Raw genomic sequence first — 22,227 nt, forward strand, 5'->3', positions numbered from 1 at the left:
CTATGCCATATGTTAAAATGAGATCTAGAGTGTGATTAAAGTGGTGGGTGGGTTCTTTTACATTTTGAGAGAAGCCAATTGAGTCTAATAACAGATTAAATGCCATGTTGAGGCTGTCATTTTTAGCATCTACATGGATGTTAAAATCACCCACAATAATTATTTTATCTGAGCTGAGCACTAAATCAGATAAAAAGTCTGAGAAATCAGAGAGAAACTCTGTGTAAGGTCCAGGTGGACGATAAATGATAACAAGTAAGACTGGTTTATGAGTTTTACAGCTGGGGTGGACAAGGCTAAGCATCAGGCTTTCAAATGAATTAAAAGTCTGTCTTGGTCTTTCGTTAATTAATAGGCTGGTGTGAAAAATTGCTGCCACACCGCCCCCTCGGCCTGTGCTTTGAGGTTTCTGGTAGTTAGAATGACTCGGGGGTGTTGATTCATTTAAACTAACATAATCATCCGGCTGCAACCAGGTTTCTGTAAGGCAGAGTAAATCGATTTGTTGATCAATTATTAAGTCATGTACTAACAGAGACTTGGAGGAGAGAGACCTAATATTTAATAATCCACACTGTTTTACTCTTTGGTTCAGATGTGGATACTGTATTGTTCTTTCTTTGTGATTTTTTATGTTTAAGTTGTTTGTTGCTGGTTTTTAGTTTGTTTTTTGTCTTTTTGGGAGCTGACACAGTCTCTATGGAGATGGGTTTTGGGGGGGTAGCAGGAGGAGAGAAGCTGCAGAGAGGCGTGTAAGACTGCAACTCTGCTTCCTGGTCCCAACTCTGGATAGTCATATTTTGGGGGGTTTAATAAATTGGTCCATATTTCTAGAAATGAGAGCTGCTCCATCCAAAGTGGGATGGATGCCGTCTCTCCTAACAAGACCAGGTTTCCTCCAGAAGGTTTGCCAATTATCTATGAAGCCCACATCGTTTCTGGGACACCACTCAGACAGCCAGCAATTTAAGGAGAACATGCGGCTAAACATGTCACTCCTGGTCTGATTGGGGAGGGGACCAGAGAAAACTACAGAGTCCCACATTGTTTTGGCAAAGTTACACACCGATTCAATATTGATTTTAGTGACCTCCGATTGGCGTAACCGGGTGTCATTACTGCCGACGTGAATTATGATCTTATTGTATTTACGTTTATCCTTAGCCAGCAGTTTTAAATTTCCTTCAATGTCGCCTGCTCTGGCCCCTGGAAGACAATTGACTATGGTTGCCGGTGTCTCTAGCTTCACATGTCTGAGAACAGAATCACCAATTACCAGAGTTTGACCCCCGGCGGGTGTGTCGCCGAGTGAGGAAAAGAGGTTAGACACATAAACAGGTTGGTGGTGTACCTGGGGCTTCTGTTTAAGACTATGCTTCCTCCTCACCGTCACCCAGCCGCCCTCTTTCCCCAGCTGCTTGGGGTCTGCCGGGGAACAGCTAGCGGGGCCTGTGCTATCTTCGGCTGCACCAGCTGCAGGGGCCTGGCTAGCTACGGGTGAATGAAGGGTGCAAAGCCGAGTCTATGAAGAAAGAATGTATCTAAAACTTTTTAAATAAGCAGATAAGCTACTCAAAAACACCACCATGTTTGAGCAGGAACAGGAAGTGATACTCTACTGCAGAGAGAGAACACCAAGTGACAGCCAAGGTATGGAAGGGTTGCATGTTTACAACATAATAAACACCAGCATCCACACCGGAGTCCACCCAAGTGAGCCTTTAGTTAACGTCACTGAGTCTCTGAGATACACACAATGGTCCCTCAAACAGTGGTGCAAGTTTAGCAGTAAAGTTAGACTGAGCGTCTGACCTGGGGTGTGTCCTAACGCTAAGAAGGTCACCAACATTAAACGTGGCATGTCGATGTTTCAAGTCATAATAATGTTTCTGTTTGTCATGACTATAGTCAAGAGCCGCTCTGGCGTGGTCGTGAGTTTCCTGTAGGGAGGCTATAAGAGTCTCAGGGTAAGGTACGCCTGGTTCATCGACACCTGCTGTAGAAGGCTGAGTGATAAGGTCAAGTGGGGTGTCTAACTCACGACCATAAAGCATCATGGCAGGAGTCATACCTGCACTGTCATGGGGGGCGGTACGCAGAGCAAAGCAAATCTGAGGGAGAAACTTGTCCCATGATGTGTGTGTTACGGCCTCTGGCCTCAGGTGGCCCCGCCTTCCTCTATGGAAATCAAAGCGTTCCAGGACTCACGGGGGATTGGCTGGCCAGGGACCTATGCCCGCCCCAACTTCATGCAGATCAGAGTGTGCCAGACCACACACACCATTGGCTGCTGCAGGAGCCTTGAACACGACGGACCAATGACGCGGCTGCCTGCATTTACCGGGGAATATAAAAGGCTGAGGATCCTTCATTCGTGGGGGACTTGTTGATTTGAATAGACTGTGTAGACCGTCCCTCCTGCCTTTGCCTTTGTATTGCTGCCCTTTGCAACCTTTGAGTTGAGTAACTGCCTGTGAGATGTTTAGATGATTAGTGTTCTACTGGTTTATTAGTGTTATTTGAATATATGAGTTGTTTGTTATGTTTGTTTAAATCACCCCTTTGCCTAGTGAGTTGTTTCACTAACAGTTTTCAGTTGTGTTAATAAACCTTATGTTTTTCTTTTTATCTAACCCCCTTGTCTCTGGGCTCATTTATGTTACATCCCCTGTCGCCTAGCAGAGCCGGGTCGTAACATAAGTGGGGACTCGTCCGGGATCTGAACCCGGGACCTCTCGCACCCGAAGCGAGAATCATACGCCTAGACGAAGCACAGAAGGGCTGTGCGATATGACCAAAATCTCATATCCCGATATTAAGACATCTATCGTCGATATAAATTACAAAAATGTAACATTTCCTGTAAATTCTGTGAATCTCGGGCATCTTGACTTGTGTGAAGTGTTTCCAGCTGGGCGTCGCGGACCTGGAGTCGAGTGTTTTAGCTGATGCATGAAACTATACATTTTTAGACATAAGTTGTAACGGCCGCCGTTTTCTTTGTGAGTATTTATTACACAGCGTGTTGCTGGGAAAAGCCTGTTCTAACGTTTGAGTGTAAGGTTTATTTCTTAGCACCTGACGGCTCTTTTTTGCTTCTCATCCGTTAATACTCTGCATCTTTCACGTGACTCATTTTATTTTGAAAAGCCTCAACAGGATCTTGACCTTTATTGTGAAAGGTTTATGTGGAAAATAAACAAGCGGACACGCCGTGGTTTTACCGTCGTTGTTGCTAACGAAAACGCATAAAAAACAAGCGCTTGTCCGTCCGTAGTGTGGTTATATTAAATATAAGAGAAAGAGAGAACTTTAAGAAATTAATATAGCCGCTACAGTGACCATCAAAATGATGAAAAAATATTGCCGTGAAGTTTATTTTGCGACACCACGAAACAAACGATAGCGTAAAATGAAACGATAGACGTTTTTATATCGTCATCCGATATATATCGTTATATCGAACAGCCCTAAAGCACAGTGTTCACATTATAGTTGGCATCTTTAAGCATGGATGCCCCTGCATGAGGGTTTGAAGTTGCCACACTGAACACACACAAAAAGTAACATGTGACCAACACAAAGGAGTACAACAGTCACAAACTCAAAATGATTACTTGACCTGCTACAACACAAAACCAAAAGGACCATATTAATGAAACAAACCTCAATGACATCACAGAGATCACTAAAGATGCTCCTGCTGCTTTTCTTCCTCCTCATCCTAAGCTTCCTTCTCCTTGTCCTCGACTTCCATCCAATTGTAATTCAATCTAATTGTTTTTCTCCCTCCTCTTCCTCATTTTGTTGGAGCTGTGAAAAGAATTATTGTGAATCTGAATTAATTTGTGCAAACAAGAAAAATCTACAGCTTTTTGGTCAGAGGTGGTTTTGTGATTTAAGCCGGGTAGATTTATGTTTTGATGCTACCTGCTTCATCTCTGCGACTGGCTGCTGAGTGATATTTACACCCTGGCTGGATTACAAACTTTAACCACGTGCTGCACTTTGGCCCAGCGTTGATACCTCTTGCTAGTATAATGACCTCTTCTTGGTTTAATGTATGATGGTGGATAAATGAAATATACAAAGAAAATTTAACTATATTACAAAAGGACATCTATCTTGGTAACATCAAATGGCCGGAGCATAACTTGTCAACTAGTCCGAAAATAAGTTATACGGTAACAGTCAAAGACACGCCTTCTCATGCAGGGCTCTAGAGTGCGACCAATTTGGTCGCAAATGCGACCAAATTTTTCAATGGTGCGACTAAAAAAAATCTTAGGTCGCACCGGTGCGACCAACCGTTCAAGAAGCCGAAAAAAATAAATAAATACTCCGCAACTCTGAAACTCTCCGTGTGGTCAACCGCAGACACACATTATGCCCCTATCGTGGTCTAAACCAATCACAGATAGTCAGGGGCGGGACCTCTCTGATTGGTCGTGGTTCAGATATTCATGTGGTCCGTGTGTACGTTTGAAAGTGCAGGGCGGGCGGAGAGAGAGAGGTGAGTAGCTTGAATCAAGCGATATCGATTCATTAAATCCTGAATCTACTTTTAAATATAAATGTATTTTACCAGAAACGCCAGAATCTCAGGTTAAAGCTCACAAAACGATTTCAACAACCACCAAACAGCAAATGAGAGCAGGTTAATGGACTCCACACAAAGACGTAAACACAGAGCAGACCCGACACATCAGAATCAACTTTCTCTTTCTCGGCTTTCTCACCCGACGGCCCGTATACGGACATGGCATCGCGGCTGAAAGCCGACAGCTCACTGATTCTGATGCGTTGGGTCCGCACTGCGTTTATGTCTTTTTTGCGCTAGATTCTGAGCTGCAGGTTTTGTCTCTCTCCAACCAAAATTCACTGAACCAGCAGCAAAAGAATCAACAAACTACGCTTCACATTTGATAAACATCGTCATGAATTCCCTCTTACTTTTGCTATTTTGCCTCCACCACAACAAAAATCACACTTCATGCACAGCTCTCTCTCTCTCTCTGTGTATTTCAAGAACAGTTTTCCATCTCAAATCCTGGTAAATGCACTGCCCAAGTGTCCCCTCTCCCCACTGCCTTTCAACGGCAGGCAGCAGCAAACAGGTCGTCAGAGGAGGCCGAGATGATGATTAAGTTTAACGCTGTCTACAATGTTGCCAAAGAGTGCCAAAGCACTTTAAGCACAAGCTTGTTAGTTAATCATTTACAAATCAATATTGTCTGTGTGGACAGCATATAACCGTTATTGTTAGCACAACATTAACAGCAAGCTACAATGACGAGTAACAAAAACAAAACAGTAAAAAGGTTTTAATGAAAATGTTTGACCTTTTCCAGCAGTCCCAGAATCCAGAGCTTCAAAGACCAGCAGGTACTGAAGACTGTTATCCGCTTCGCTGTCACCGTCCGTGAGAAAGTGTTTTTTCCCTTAGAAAGTTCAAGGCCTGCCGCTCGCGCAATCTGTCTGCGCATGCGCATCCCAATGACTGACCCCCTCCGTCCGGTAACGGGAGGTTGCCATAACGTGTTCTAACGTCACTCTCCCCCCCCCCCCCCCCCCCTTGGCTCGAAAGAAATATTAATAAATTGCTCAGTGTACTCAAGTACTCAGATCATTTACCTCAGCAGTGTGCTTTGTCAAAACTAAGTAAGTGTGTTGGTAATGAACACATTGACATTCTGTTGTGCAATTGTTATTTACTTGTATTTTATAATTTGACTTTACATACTGCTGTCATGGTCCTGGGCCATGTTGGCCCAGTATTCTTAGTTTTCGTGTGTTTTGTATTTTGTTCTTTATTTATGCCTTGGTTCCTAGGTGGTTCTGTTAAGATGTTCCTTATTTGATTACCCCCTGTGTGCCCCTTTGTTTATCTGTGAGCTCTCGTTTCCCCTCCTTGTGTTTTATTCCATGTTTTCCCCAGCCCGTTATGTCCGTGCTCCCCCCGTGCTCTCTCTCCTCCTGTCTGAACCTCTGTACTTCCTGTTTTACTTTGACAGTCTCTCGTCAGTATGCATCATGTTGTGTTCACTCCTGCCCTGTCTCATTACGATTATCTGTGTCAGCTGTGTTCCCCGTGTGCTCCCACTTCCCTCGTTAACCCTCTGTGTATTTATGTCCGCGTCTCCCTCAGTTCTGTGTCGCGTTCTCCCTCATGACTGTGTGCCCCTCCGTGTGTTTCCTCGTGAGTCAGTTCCTTTAGAACTTCCCAGTTTAGTTTCATATTATTTTGTATCGCCTTTATCTTCTGTCAGCAATAAAGCTGTATTTTGAGTTCAGTCCTGTTTTCCCGTGAGTTTGCGTTTGGGTCCTCATCCTGCCTGCACACAGCCGCACTATGACAACTGCTGGGTGGTTTGTAAAGTTTACAATAACTAGTATTATCATTATGCTATATTTTCTAATATATATAATAATCTCAAAAGTAATGCCTTGAAGCAGAAAATAATAATACTTTATTAAAATTTAAGACTAAAGTACAGTATTTGAATGTGTGTATTGTGTCTACTGTTTGTTAACTCACCATATTCACCATATTCAATTTATTATTCTTAATAATAAATTCCATATTCTATTACCACATTATTTGTGATCAGTGGGTTTGCGGGGTTAGGGGTGTGGGGGGGTAGGCTCTTTAGGCTTTGGCCCCCACCCCTGTCACCAGTATATTTTTAAGCAAGTATTTCTAACTTTTATTTGAATATTCAGTTTCCTACCATCTGCTCTTAAAGGATAATCACCAGGTAACCCGCCCGCCCCCTTCGCACACACATGCACACAAACAAAACACACAGCATAATTCACACCCTCATTATGGTGAATAAATATTTATGCCATTTTACACCATCAAACTTATATACTCTCAGAAAAATTATGGTTCTTAAATGGTTCTTCAGATGTCTTCATGGTTCTTTAAAGAACCATCATACGTCAAAGAACCTTTTTATTTTGTAGATGTTCTTTAGCTATTACAAATGGTTCTTTAAAGAGCAAAAGGTTCTTCATCCTTAAGTTTGATGGTAAAACATTTTCATTAAAACCTTTTTACTGTTTTGTTTTTGTTACTCGTCGTTGTAGCTTGCTGTTAATGTTGTGTTAAAAATAACGGTTAGCTATGTTAGATACGTTAGCCGTTGACGTTCATGCAATTTAGTATCGGTATACAGAACTGTTTTCCTAACAAAACCACTGTTATAATTAAGTGAAGGTGCTCCCAACTAATTTGAACCTTTGGCTTCTAAAACATGCGTCTCTATTGCGTGCTGCGTACATAACCTAATGTCAGCTAGACCGATATTAAAATTTATAATATTGTTAAAGTCACTAAAATGGCGCCTGAAGCCTGTTGTGATGTGAGCTGTGTGTCTGCTCTAGAAACTCAGAAATTCAGTAGATCTGAGCCGTACATTAAATACTCACATGAACCTGTACTTTGAATTCTGTAAGAGCTGTATAAAACACAGCTATGCAAAAGTGTTTTGAATGAATAGAAATGTGACACATGAGAAGGTGTGACTGTTCCTGTATAACTTATTTTCGGACTAGTTAACAAATTATGCTCCGGTCATTTGATGTTACCAAGATAGATGTCCTTTTGTAATATAGTTAAATTTTCTTTGTACATTTCATTTATCCACCATCATACATTAAGCCAAGAAGAGGTCGTTATACTAACAAGAGGTATCAACGCTGGGCCAAAGTGCAGCACGTGGTTAAAGTTTGTAATCCAGCCAGGGTGTAAATATCACTCAGCAGCCAGTCGCAGAGATGAAGCAGGTAGCATCAACACATAAATCTACCCGGCTTAAATCACAAGACCACCTCTGACCAAAAAGCTGTAGATTTTTCTTGTTTGCACAAATTAATTCAGATTCACAATAATTCTTTTCACAGCTCCAACAAAATGAGGAAGAGGAGGGAGAAAAACAATTAGATTGAATTACAATTGGATGGAAGTCGAGGACAAGGAGAAGGAAGCTTAGGATGAGGAGGAAGAAAAGCAGCAGGAGCATCTTTAAGGATCTCTGTGATGTCATTGAGGTTTGTTTCATTAATATGGTCCTCTCACAAAGAAAGATGACTTGTTTTAGTTCACCTGTATTAAATAGTGATGTGCAAAACGTTGTGGAAAACCACAGAGCAGGCACGTATACTGCATCTGCAGGTAAATGAACATCAAATCTCTCAGACTAAAATCTGTATTATACTTTTAGTCTTAAGAACATATGTTGTATATTTATCACCTTTATGATAAAACCCATGTCAGCCATTGGTTTATGGACTTTATTTTGAAGCCTCAACATTTGCTTTATTGCTATTGCTATGTGGGTTTTTGTGAGCCTTTTGGGACCATATTAGGATGAGGGATCAGAATCTGGAGTCGTGCACACTACTGTTTCATTTAGCGTGTATCTATAAGATTCGTACAGCAGATCCAAGTTGTGCCTTGAATACAGGAACGTTATCTGCATAGAGGAGAACTTTAATAGCAGGCTTGTACAAAGTGAGGCTTTGTGCTTACATTTGCTGCAAACACTCGTTTTAATTCTGTCACCCTGTTTTGATGCAGAATTCAGTTGAAATCAGGCACTTTCTTTTTTAATGTGTTCTTGTGAATTGATTGTGTATCGCATACATTTGATTTGACTTTCTGTGAGACAACAGTCGTCCACTGGCCAAAAAAGTCTTCCAAATACCTCCACGTGATCAAGCCTGGATTTAGAAAAGAATAGCAAAAAAATCTGCACCTCCTGCTTCACATGCAATTTGTGTTTGTGTGTTTAGAGGCGGCGGCGAGAGGGGAGACCTCGGCTCTTCCAGCTGGACAGCCTGACCAGAAGGAGTCGAACATTAACTCAGCTCTTCCAGAGCACCCTGCAAACTCGGCTGCTGGCATTGGCTAGGGAGTGCGGCCGCCGCTGGGATGACGTGAACGCCAAACTGGAGTCCATCATAGGTTGACTGCAGGTATGCAAGTCAGACCTTCTGAGGAGGGTTTCAGTTTTCTCTCTTCTTTATAATTGACCCTTGTTTTCTCTCTCTCAGCTCCTTGTCTCAGAGTGGGAGGGATTTGAAGCACAAAGGGAGGAGCTTGTCGTTTGGTTGGCTGATATGGATGCCCACCTGAGTGAGTTTGACCAGCTGACAGGAAACACCTGAGAAAAACTGAAACAACTGCAGGTGTGGGGTTGTTTTGATATGACATATATTTGATATGATACATACGTCAGAGACATTGTCCTAAACTGGACTAACAAAGAACCATGAGTCCAACATTAAACTTACCTTACATAAAGCTGAAGTTCATTGATCATTTTAATCAAAAACTTGTTGTTGAAATATTTTTACTGGGCATGCAAACATCTGCTGATGAAAATGTCTTGATTTATTGGTCTGTTATGAAGCTATTGCTATTTCTAATGTGTTTTTATCACTTTCTGATGTTTTATCAATTAAACAATACATGTATTAATTGTTGTGTTATCTATAGATATAGTATTTATATATATTTATTTATAGTATAGTAAAAATGTTTAATTATTACTGTTTAAATGACTAATATGTGACATGTATTGTGATGTTGTGCTGAGGGTTAAAATGCCTTTTTATCTTCTGTTATACTACAAAATGACAATAAACCATTAATATATGTCTATGCTGTGCTCGTATTTATTTTACCCTACTCAAATTCAATTTGTTACATTTTATTTTGAAAGATTTAAAATGGTTCTTTAAAGAACCATTTCAAAAAAGGTTCTTTAAAATGGTTTTTTAAAGAATTATTTGAAGAACCTTTTTAAAAATGGTTCTTTAAAAAACCGATTTTAAAAAGGTTCTTTGAAAAACCATTAAAGGTCCCCCTAAGAACCATTTCTTGATGGTTCTTAGGGGGACCTTTAGGGGGACCTTAGGGGGGCCAGAAAAACCTAAAGCGCAGTCTAGCCAATGTCTTAGAAACACCCAAGTAACCTGCTGTGGGGTGGTCCTGGTAATAGTCAAGGTGCAAGGTGCCTCTCATGGAAGTAGGGGCAAACAGTTTCAGCTCTTTCAAAGGGTGCAGAGCACATGTAGACCTGGGTTCTCTGGAGTCATACACAACATACGGCAACAAGGTGGCACTATCTGAGCTGTTCAGAGAGTCTGCTTCAATGTCTCTGAGGAGAGGACCTGTGACATGATCATCTAACTGCAGCTGTCTCAATTGTGAACGGTCAGCCAGAATGACGGGGGGCAGAGTACGAATGTCCAGACTGCCTATGACAGCGTGTTCTGGATTGCAGGACAGCACATCTGGCAACTTGTTATGTACAGCAGGTTTGTGTACTATTGTGAAATGAAAGTCCTGCAGGCAAAGTGACCAGCGGGCAAGTCGGCCTGTTGGGCTTTGACGAGACATGAACCACCGGAGACTGTTGTGGTCAGTGAAGATAGTAACATGAACACCTTCAACATATGGCCGAAAGTGTCCCAGGGCCCACAGCAAGGCACTCTTTACCTGCCTGATTTTGTATTCAATGTCTTTAGTGATGTTGTGTGTTTGAAGATGTTCAGGAGCTTTAGACTGACTTCAGATCAGTCAAGCGATGAAGCTCTTTGTTGTGTTTAACAGAGGTCAGCTGGATCTGTTCAGTGTGACACTCATACTTCACACTGTGTTCTTTCCATCAGAGGAACATTTAAACTTCACTCACACCTCAACCTGAGCTCAGAAGGAAGACGTTCACATCAGCTGGATGAACATTTGTAAAATGAAGCTTCTTAAAACCAAATGTGACTTCAGTGGGTCTGAGTTTGTGTGGCCATCAGCTGGCCTTGACCTGTCTACATGACTGCTGTTCCATCGCCAGGGTTTGGTCAGGTGACCTCACAGAGACCAAACAATGAACGTTTCAATTCCCTTCACACACTCAGTCACACCCTCCCCACTCTGCTCGCTCTGCTCCGCCTCAAGATCCCATCCTCAGCCCGGCAGTAATTATTCATTTTTTATCTACTACAGTCTGTGCAGCTCCTATACATTTATTTATCAATCACATCTAGCTTGGTAATGTTATAGCAGCCTTCATGTCAAACATTATGTGAACAGTCATGTTTCTTGGCCACCTGGTGTGCCGCAGTAGTGGTTTGACATTAATGTATATGGGGTCAAATTGACCTAATTGGCCCTTAAGAAACTCTTCTGGTTCTGCTGGAGGTGGGAGTTGAAGATGTCATGGAATGTGGCCTTTGCTAGACATTCCCAGCACAACCTCACTATCTGTTCAGGTGCACCAGGCCTGCTCAGCATCCTCCACTACCACCTGATCCAACTCACCACCAAGTGGTCACCAGTTGACAGCTCAGCTCTTGTCTTCACTTGAATGTTGAAGACATACAGCTGCACATCTGGTGACACCATTACAAAATTATGGCTGTGCATTTGTGACCTGGGGTGTCCTAGTGCCATGTGCACTTTTGGACATGGTGTTCATTATAGACAAACTGTGATTGTGTGCACAAAAGTCCAATAACAGACTATCACTCAGGTTTAGATCAGGCCAGCCATGTAACACATTTACTTTTAAAAATGATTTGACACATCACTGTAAAAAACAAAACAAATATACAGTTTATGCACTTGGTATTTAAAATCGATGTATGGTTTGTTCTGACAGCACAAACTGTCTCAAGTTGTAGAAACTGCTATTAGTGGAATTTATACCTGATATTTGGGAGTGCAGCCTTTTCTAAAGTCATACAAATATCCAGTAGTATTAATTCATTCTTATTAAAAAGCTGCCATGACAGCCATTATTTCTGACCCTGTAAACTGGCCTCAGCCATAAACCTGTCACAATGACTGTAATGTAGATGGATGATAACTACAAAGATCTAGCCAGTTTTGTCTAATAAAAGATTAAATGCTATGTTGACATATTATAGATGTTATATGATGTTATAATATACAGACTGTGAGCTGCTGTTAGAGTCTCTGCTGGAAATAAATGAGTGAAGGACTCACCGAGCAGGAGGAGCAGAGGGGTGGCTGCCGGCTTCATGGTGTCTGGATGTAGACTGAGCACGTTTGGTCTGAGCTGTGGAGAGATGCCCGGCTTCATCACTTCCTGTTCTCACGTCAGCGTGCTGCTGTATGTCCTGCTCACAAAGGTCCTTCATGAAGTGTCCCAGCTGTCCTTCTCAGTCCATCACAGCTCGATGTTTGAAAGCAGCAGCTCAGAGAGCACAGGCTGACTGTGCTCACTATGGGGTCACTGACATGTTGGTCCCACAGCATTCACTATAGTTTTATTTATACAGCATCAAATCACAACAACTGTTGCCTTTATACTGTAAGGTAAAGACCCTACCAGAGCAAACCCAACAATCATATGACCCTCTATGATCAGTCACTCTGTGATTAATTTAGTTGTTGGAGCGAGTCCATGAGGAAGAGGCAGAAAGACAACAGGACATCCTCCTGTACTCGCTGCTCTGCAGCTCAGTAACATTAATGATGTTAAACAGCGGGAGGTTTGAATAAAAAACAACAGCATGATGTTTTGGTCACAAATACGTGAGGTAGTAAGTAATCATCATCTTTGCTTCTGTTTCTGATATAAACTGTGCTGTTAAAGGTTTTAATGGTCCTGAATTTAAAGAGTGCAGACTGCAGCAGATCCTCTCTCTGATCACCAGGAGAATAAAAACGAGGAGACGACTTCAACACGATTCATCTGCACCTTTAAACAACTTCCTCATAATAAAACAATTAATGAAGAATGTATGATTGTATGATTATAATCAGATGATCTTGTAAAACTTTACCATGTGTCTTATGTAGAGATTAAATTTGTTGTGCAGACAATAAAACAGCAGGAGTTTTGTCTTGTACAGTTTGTCACTTTAGGTGTGAACAAGCTGTTTTCACACCATTTAAAGCAGAAGTCAAACTGCAGATAAGATCAGCTCACCTCTGCGCTGTGGTTAAAACAAGCTGCTCCTGTCTTCATGCACAGAACATGACCCAGACCTGTGTTTATGCAGCAGCAGCAGCAGGCCACAGCATCACCACATCAAAGTCCCACACCCAACAACCAGAATACAACACAGTATGACACAGACAGGCTGGGTCATCAGAGTTAATGTCATGGTCCTCAGGTGTCCTCAGGTGTCCTTTTGTGTTTTGGTTAATTAATATTCTTTGATTTATTGCGATTCATGGTTCTGCTTCTCTTGGTTATGCTTTGGTAGTTTCTAGTCCCTCGCTTTCTGTTACTGTCTCCCCAGTCGGCTATGTTCCCATGTCTGTTTCTTCCCTGGTCGCAGTTTCAAGCCCACGTCTTAGTGCATGTCTTATGGTTCCTGTTTTATTTTGATATGTTTCCATGCTGTTTCTCATACCTTAGCCTCTGTGTATTTAGTCCTCTGTCTTCCTCTGCCTGTTGCCGTGTTGTCCTATGTTGCTGCATGTGGTTTCCTGTGTTCCCTGGGTTTCCTCACACCTGGTTTCTTGTTCCTAGTTTCCCAGTTTCTTCGGCCATTTCTCAATTCTCAAGTACGCAAGTCCTTACTCGCGTTCTCGCTAGTCTGGACTTAGTCTGGACGAAGTTCGCACAGGAGTCCGGACTTCCCAAGAATGCAGCGTGATCATTCTACAGGGTGGGCCATTTATATGGATACACTGTAATAACATGGGAATGGTCCTGTTTGTGGCACATTAGTATATGTGAGGGGGTAAACTCCTCAAGATGGGTGGTGACCATGGTGGCCATTTAGAAGTCGGCCATCTTGGATACAACTTTTGTTTTTCAATAGGAAGAGGGCCATGTGACACATCAAACTTATTGGTAATGTCACAAGAAAAACAATGGTGTGCTTGGTTTCAACGTAACTTTATTCTTTCATGAGTTATTTATAAGTTTCTCTTTGTTCACAGTCATTGACATGTCGAAGAGGTTAACACGTGAGGAGTGGATCGAAATTGTGTTGATATCTGGTGAACGCAGTAACCGGGTCATTGCAGCAGATTTCAATGCAAGACACCCTACGAGACCACCCATCTCCCATGCTACAGTCAGCAAACTGCTTGCTAAGTTTCGTGAAACTGGTTCAGTGTTGGATTTGCTGAAATGTGGAAACAAGAAAACTGTCACTAATGAAGAAACATCAGTGGGTGTCCTAGCTTCATTCAGCAACACAGCGTAGCACTCGCCGCATGTCACTGGAGAGTGGCATTAGTCGAACATCCCTTCGGCTGATATTAGCTACTCACAAATGGCACCCTTACAAACTCCAGCTACTGCAGCATCTCAACGAGGATGACCCAGATCGGCGCACAGAATTTGCAGAATGGGCAAAACAAAAATTGGAACAGGACCCTCAGTTCACGCAGAAGATTTTGTTCAGTGATGAGGCAAACTTTTATGTGAATGGTGAAGTTAACAAACAAACCACCGCTATTGGTCTGACACTAACCCACATTGGATGGATCCCTCCAAGACTGTTGGACCAACAAAAGTGATGGTTTGGTGTGGTATATGGGGTACAACGATAGTGGGTCCATTCTTCATCAATGGAAACCTCAAGGCCACTGGATATTTGAAATTGCTACATGATGATGTGTTTCCCTCTTTATGCACTGAAGCTGGAACGTTCCCTGAGGTTTTCCAGCAAGATGGTCACCACCACATTATGGGTGCCAGGTCCGAGCATTCCTAGATGAACAGTTTCCTGGAAAGTGGATTGGTCGTCGTGGGCCAGTTGAATGGCCCCCAAGGTCTCCAGATCTGACCCCCTTAGACTTTTATCTTTGGGGTCATCTGAAGACAATTGTCTATGGTGTGAAGATACGAGATGTGCAGCATCTGAAACTACGGATACTGGATGCCTGTGCTGGCATTTCTCCTGCGGTGTTGCTATCAGTGTGTGAAGAGTGGGAGAAGAGGGTTGCATTGACAATCCAACAATTCAATTCAATTCAACTCAATTTTATTTATAGCACCAAATCACAACAAAAGTTGCCTCAAGGCGCTTTATATTGTACAGTAGATACAGAGAAAAGCCCAACAATCATTTGACCCCCTATGAGCAAACACTTCATGGTCACCTGGTCCAGCCCTAACTATACGCTTTAGCAAAAAGGAAAGTTTGAAGCATAATCTTGAAAGCAGAGATAGTATCTGTCTCACGAATCCAAACTGGAAGCTGGTTCCACAGAAGAGGGGGCTGAAAACTGAAGGCTCTGCCTCCCATTCTACTTTTAAATACTCTAGAGACAACAAGTAAGCCTGCGGTGTGAGAGCGAAGTACTCTAATAGGGTGATATGGTACTACAAGGGGGGGGGGGGAGAGATTAAACTCTTAAAGTAAGTACTGAATATTATGTCACTTATTTATGTGCAAATGTTTAATAACGAAGAACATTAAAATATTACTGTTGGTCACATTTCGGCAAAGTTATGTGACATTAGTGATGTTTGTACTTTCAGCGGTAACTTGGTTTTAAAGCCTTCACTTTAAAATATACGCCGTTCAATAGTCGACCTTAATCTCACAGAGAATGTGATGATTTTATGGGTAATTAAAGTCAGTCATATATCCACAAACACAACAAGCTGATAGTCAGTGATGCTGCTCGGTTTGCAGTCCTGAATATCACGGCACAAGCAGGATTCACTGCACTGTTAATGTTAGCTATGTTATATTGCTGCCTCTGTTCGGTGGTGTCGAGCCAAACGGACTTTAACGTGTGTTTGAACGAGCTGACGGTTCACTCGTTAAGCTGAAAGAAAAATGCTTTAATCACAGAAATCCTCCTTCTCTTCTGCTGTTTTGTAGCAGTGTATACACCTGAGACTGTCACCTGTCTGTCTGTCCTGCACTCTCTCTCTGTTTCGTTCTCTCTGATTGTGGAATAAAAGTATGAACATGTATTTATAAGTTACACTTGTGTTTGAATCCTGCAGCTTATCACACATTTGATTTCCATGTGTGACAACTGCAAGCTGAGGACAGACTGAGGGAGCCACTGCTGCACATCATCTGTGAGGCTTTGCACCCCTAATGATCCACCAGCACAAACTCAGCAGTGTGTGAGGAAGAGGAGGAGGAAGAGCCAGCAGCAGCTGACAGATGGAGAGAATAGACAGACTGCTCCCTGTTTGTGAAGGACTGCTAGAAAAGTTTAACATAACTAATTATCTGTCCTGAATCAGTCTTATTAGGTAATGTTCAAATAATGTTATCATTCCAGTGTTTTCAGTGTGGGAGAAAGTACTCAGGGCCTTCAAGTTACACACTATGAAAGGCAGCAACAAGTTTAATATTCAGAAACCTAAAGTATGTATCAGCAGCAGAATGGAGCTAAAAATAAATGTTTGTTTCAGTTCTATGAAGCTTTGAGTATTTTGGATTAGTAGCACTGCTGTGTTTGTTGCATCATATTGTTGTAATTGTTTATATGCTTTATATATTCTGAGGTAAGTTGATCTATAGTGTTACATCATATTCTATAAGGATGTTATGTGTTTGTTTACTTTCTGCCCAGTTTGACCCATTTAGCAGAAGTCGGCCTGTTTAAGGCTCTGATATCTATTCTGTATGACTTACAGCAGTTATGACATGGTCTGATTTTCTCACCCAATAAAGGAATATTTAATATATCACTCTACTCTTCATTCTATCAGAAACAGTTTTCACAGCTCGTACATTTTCCTTTTTATACATATATGTAAGGATTAAGCCATATATCTCATAATAAGATAAGATAAGATAAGATAACCTTTATTAGTCCCACACGTGGGAAATTTGTTTTGTCACAGCAGGAAGTGGACAGTGCAAAAGTTATGAAGCAAGAATTAGAATAAAATAAAATAAGAATAAATACAGTACACAATTGTACAGAATAGAATAAAATAAAATACTATATACAGTAGAATAAAAATAGAATAAAATATACAGTAAGATAAAAATAGAATACAAATGCTATATACAACTGAGTAAAAATACCAGAAAAGATTATTGCACTTAGTGTTATTGCACATTTGTGGATGTGTGTGTTTGATCAGTTAAAGTCCTTGTTGTGGAGTCTGACAGCAGTGGGGAGGAAAGACCTGCGAAATCTCTCCGTCCCACACCGTGGGTGCCGCAGTCTCCCACTGAAGGAGCTGCTCAGTGCTGTCACAGTCTCATGCATGGGGTGGGAGATGTTGTCCAACAGGGATGACAGCTTAGCCACCATTCTCCTGTCACTCACCACCTCCACTGGGTCCAGAGGGCATCCTAGAACAGAGCTGGCCCTGCGGATCAGCCTGTTCAGTCTCTTCCTGTCCCCAGTAGAGATGCTGCCGCCCCAGCAGACCACACCATAAAAGATGGCTGAGGCCACCACAGAGTCATAGAAGGTCTTCAGGAGTGGGCCCTCCACTCCAAACGACCTGAGTCTCCGCAGCAGGTACAGTCTGCTCTGCCCTTTCCTGTAGAGGGCGTCTGAGTTATGAGTCCAGTCCAGTTTGCTGTTCAGATGAACACCAAGGTACCTGTAGCTGTCCACAGCCTCGATGTCCATACCTTGGATGTTCAGTGGTTGCAGTGGAGGATGTTTGTGCCTGCGGAAGTCTACCACCAGCTCCTTGGTTTTACTGGCATTGATCTGGAGGTAGTTCAGCTGGCACCAGTCCACAAAGTCCTGAGTCAGTCCTCTGTACTCCTTGTCGTCCCCATCAGTGATGAGGCCGACTATGGCAGAGTCATCAGAGAACTTCTGCAGGAAGCACTGGGTGGAGTTGTGGGAGAAGTCTGCAGTGTAGATGGTGAAGAGGAACGGAGCCAGAACCGTTCCCTATGGGGCCCCCGTACTGCAGACGACCCTGTCCGACACACAGCCCTGAGTCCTCACATACTGTGGTCGGTCGGTGAGGTAGTCCAAAATCCAGGTAGTGAGGTGATGGTCCACTCCTGAGTTCTCCAGCTTGTCCTTCAGAACCGAGGGAAGAATAGTGTTGAAGGTACTGGAGAAATCAAAGAACATGATTCTCACAGTGCTTCCAGCGGTCTCCAGGTGAGCGAGGGAACGATGTAGGAGGTGAATGACGGCATCATCCGCTCCAATGCCAGGCTGGTAGGCAAACTGAAGTGGGTCCAGTGATGAGCTCACAAGACGCCGAAGCTGAGCCAGGACCAGCCGCTCCAGGGTCTTCATCAAGTGGGATGTCAGAGCCACCGGCCTGTAGCTGTTGAGGTCCTTGGGGCGTGAAGTCTTTGGCATTGGTACAACACAGGAGGTTTTCCAGAGCTGTGGGACTCTTCCCAGCCTCAGGCTCAGGTTGAAGAGGTGCTCCATCACCCCACACAGTTGGTCCGCGCAGAACCTGACGACCCTCGAACTGATGCCATCTGGACCCGCTGCCTTCTTGGCTTTAATCCTCCTCAGTTCCCTCCTAACCTGGGTGGTTGAGAGAGACAGGCTGGAGCCTTGTGTTGAGTGTGTATTGGATGCTGTTGTTGGGGGTGGGGAGGTGTGAGCAGGGTGACTAGAGGAGGTGTGAAGTGTCTGAGGTGTCAGAGGTGGAACAGCAGCAGTGGGGGTGGGTGAGTCTGCAGCCGATGTTGGAGACTGCCTCATGGCTGAATCAAATCTGTTGAAGAAATGATTCAGTTCATTTGCCCACCTCACATCCCTCCCAGGCAGAGAGGTCTGATGTTTGTGGCCTGAGATGGTTCTGAGGCCTCTCCAGACTTCACCAGCGTTGTTTTGCTGAAGCTGGTTCTCCATCTTCTGCCTGTAGCTGTCCTTCCCATTCCTTATCAGTCCCCTCAGCTCTCTCTGCACCCTTTTCAACTCCTCTTTGTCTTTGGATTTGAAGGCCCTCCTCTTCTGCTTGAGGACGGCTTTAATTTCTGGGGTAATCCAAGGTTTGTTGTTGGAGAAACACCGTACAGTCCTGGTAGGTACAGTGTTATCCACGCAGAAATTAATATAGTCAGTAATGCATGTGGTAAGGCTGTCGATGTCCTCTCCGTGGTCGTCACAGATCACCTCCCACACAGTCGACTCAAAACAATCCTTAAGAGCCTCCTCACTCTCCTCCGACCATCTCTGCACTGTGCGGGTGGCTGGTGGCTCCCTGCGCACTAAGGGCTCATACACAGGGACAAGGTGCACCAGGTTGTGATCAGATCTGCCCAGGGGAGGGAGAGGTGATGAACTGTATGCCTCTTCAGCATTGGCATACAGTAAGTCCAGTGTTTTATTGTCTCTGGTTGGGCAGGTCACATACTGGGTGAAGGTGGGCAGTGTGGAGTCCAGTGAGGCGTGATTGAAGTCCCCTGATATTATGAGGAGGGCTCTCGGAGATTGTGTTTGCAGTCTGCTGACCACTGAGTGGAGAGTGTCACAGGCTGCATCCGCGTTGGCCGAGGGGGGGACATACGCTGTTATCGCGATAACATGCGAGAATTCCCGGGGCAGGTAGTACGGACGCATGCTAACGGCTAACAGCTCAATGTCTCTGCTGCAGAGTTGTTCTTTCACAGTGATGTGCCCAGGGTTACACCATCTGTCATTCACAAACACTGTCAGTCCCCCTCCTTTCCTCTTACCGCTCTCTCTCGTCCTGTCCGCTCGCAGCAGCTGGAATCCCGGTAGTGTCACGCTCGTGTCCGGAGTTAGCGGCGTTAGCCACGACTCCGTTAGCATCATGATGCTACATTGCCAGTACTCCCTCTGTGACCAGGTTAGCGACGTGAGCTCATCCATCTTATTAGGCAAAGATAGTAGATTTCCAATAATTACAGAAGGAAGAGATGGTCGATAACGTCTCCTTCTCGGGCGACGGCGCTCCTTCCCAGCACGACACCCCCGTCTTTTCCTCCTCAGCTCGCTGGGAATGTCGGGTCTGTCCGCCGGCAGTACCGCTGCGGGACGCAGCGCTAACAGCTGATCCTTACTGTAAACAAAGGATCCCTGCTCTGGGTCTCCACACACGGGGGAAAAAAGTAGAGAAAAACTAAGAAAAATGACCAGAACTAGCACAAAACGGTAGAACATGGTTGCAGAGTCTAATTACTAATACGTTAGTTTAAAAAAAATTACGAGAAGAAAAGATAAGAAAGAAAGAAACTCAGAATGAGCAGAGCTGCTGTAACAGGCTGCCGCACACGGGGGCGCCGGAAGTAAAGTTGATCTCCTTATATTTCAGTCGCATCGCTATAAGTGCAATGGTAATGTCTGCCGATAAGTTCCACTTTGTTCTTACTGTTTGCTGCGGTGATGACGTCACATGCTTTTACGAAGGTCCTGCCATATCACGAGTCCGAGAAGCACTAGGCATGTTTTTTCTCCATGAGTGCAGGGGAATAGCGATCTCCAGCCGTGTGCGTTCCTGCGCAAATGTGAGTCAAAATCCCTCCAGTTCTATGAGTCCATTTCCGCTTATAGCACGGGTTGTACTTTGACGTTAATTACAGGGGGTTTATGCTAGGAGATTTATAGAGATTGGTAGAGGCATGTGACTTACCACCGTAGCCTTTGTTGCGGGTTGGATCTGTGCACCGCAGTTGGGTTATTTAGCCACTAGAGGGCGCTGAAGACCATGTAATTGCTGACATTTCCTAATTTTGGGGCATTAGATCTTTTCTGTTGCCTGAGCTATGCAGATATTCTTGTTTCCTGCCTGTTTAAATGGAATTGTGGGACTTATGTCAGAGCATTCGGCTGATTATTTGTGTTACAGTGCATTATATTGGCGAGATGTTGGGAAGTGATGATTGTTATATTTACATGTCATAATTGTTTCTCCTTGTTTCTTGTTATTCAGAACCACACGCCTGTCCGCCCCTCCCACACTTGTTAAGTATGCCTACTGCTGTATTGTTGAGCTGCTGTTAACTTCCATTAAAGTATATCCGGACATCACTCTCTGTGCCCCACTCTCTGACCGGAGTTTAAGTCCTGAGGGAGCTATCATCCCAGCATCCCAGAGATAACTCTCTAACAAGATTAGTGGTCATAGTAAGCAAGTCTGAGGCTACGTCCACACGTACACGGGTATTTTTGAAAACGGAGACTTTCCGTTTTCGTTTTAAAAAACAATCCCGTCCACACGTAGACACAGAAATGAAGGAAAACGCTGCTAGGAACATGCCAAAGCAACAGGTGGCGATATATTCCTAACCGTGTAGAAATGTTGGCCAATCAGAAGTCTAGAAGCCTCGGTAGGAAATAGTAAACAAAGATGGGGCATAGAAGCACAACCGAGTCGTATGTGTGGAGGGACAGTAACTGTGTGTGTATATGTAAGCATTTAAACACTGCAGAGAGTACAATTAACAGTAACAGTATTGTAGAAATTCATTTCACCGAAACAATAACGTGGCGCACAGTGTGACGTCAAAAAAGGCGCACACCTTTGACGCTGCGTTTTCTCCGTTTTTCTCGTCCACACGTAAATGCAAAAACGGAGTTTTCGAAAATATCCACCCTGGCAGGTGTTTTTAAAAATCTCCGTTTTCAGTGACCGAAAACGCCGTTTACGTGTGGACGAAAGGTGCAAACGCACAGAAAAATCTGTGGACGTAGCCTCAGTAACAACTATGAAGAGAAGACTTAATGTCTTAGTGACCCCTGACCTTTACTGACCTCTGTGCTTCTGTTGCAGGTGTGTGTGTGCTGCTGCTGTCTGCACCGACTGTTTCTGCAGGTGAGTTGATGGAAGTGAAAACAATCAGTGAGACTCCAACAAGAACACAAATACACTTACTCTGTGTGTGTGTGTGTGTGTGTGTGTGTGTGTGTGTGTTTCTTCATCAAATCAAATCAAAATTTATTTATATAGCACATAATAAAAACAACAAAGTTGACCATAGTGCTTCACAGTCAGTAAAAGCATGAGACAATTAAGACAAAACAAAAAAACAAACAATAGGTAACAACACAACAAGCTAGACAACAGCCAATAATAATAATAATGGATTGCATTTATATAGCACTTTTCTACTCACCCAAAGCGCTTTACAATTCCACTATTCATTCACTCTCATATTCACACACTGGTGGAGGCAAGCTACAGTTGTAGCCACAGCTACAACCTGGGGAAGACTGACAGAAGCGAGGCTGCCATATTGCACCATCGGCCCCTCTGGGAAACACCAGTAGGCGGTAGGTGAAGTGTCTTGCCCAAGGACACAACGACCAGGGACAAAGAGAGCAGGGGGATCGAACCGGCAACCTTCCGA

Source organism: Pelmatolapia mariae, linkage group LG3_W, assembly GCF_036321145.2.
Source record: "Pelmatolapia mariae isolate MD_Pm_ZW linkage group LG3_W, Pm_UMD_F_2, whole genome shotgun sequence".
NCBI lineage: Eukaryota > Metazoa > Chordata > Actinopteri > Cichliformes > Cichlidae > Pelmatolapia > Pelmatolapia mariae.